This window comes from Myotis brandtii, unplaced genomic scaffold (genome assembly GCF_000412655.1).
Source record: "Myotis brandtii unplaced genomic scaffold, ASM41265v1 scaffold45, whole genome shotgun sequence".
Classification (NCBI taxonomy): Eukaryota; Metazoa; Chordata; class Mammalia; order Chiroptera; family Vespertilionidae; genus Myotis; species Myotis brandtii.
Window position 1 is genome coordinate 7,899,149 of NW_005367209.1, and position 421 is coordinate 7,899,569.

At 58.4% G+C, this 421-nt stretch overlaps 1 long non-coding RNA gene across 1 annotated transcript in view; it reads left to right on the top strand.

Moving 5' to 3' along the window:
* Positions 1-421, top strand: part of LOC106727581 — an 8,174-nt gene that overhangs the window by 493 nt on the left and 7,260 nt on the right. The gene's annotated exons all lie outside the window — the stretch shown is intronic.

The following is a 421-nucleotide window of genomic DNA, read 5'->3' on the forward strand; positions in this document are numbered from 1 at the left end:
CCGGGAACAGAGGCCTGTCGCCTTCTAAAGGATCTGTCAAAAGCGCTGTAGTTGGTTACCGGTTACCACATGAGCCAAGCCTTGATCTGCCTGTTTGAGGAAACCCTTTGTTCCTTTCAAGTCTCTATTCTCCCAGCTGGGGCTGGTGCAGAGACCGAAGCAGTGAGTTTTCTCTTTCCTCCTTTTCTTTTTGTATTTTTAAAAATAACCGGCTTGTGCATGCAGGCAGTGTTCCAGAACTGGGTTCCCAGGCCGAGGTTCAGGGCAGGGACTCCAGCACCCCGTAGTCCCGGGACGGCTGGGAGAAGGGACGGCTGGAGGGCGGTGTGGGGGGGGAGGATACTAAACCCTGCCCGGAGAGCGAGCGGCTCAGGCAGCAGCACTGGGAGGTGAGGCTGGGGGAGCAGGCGGGGGGGGGGGC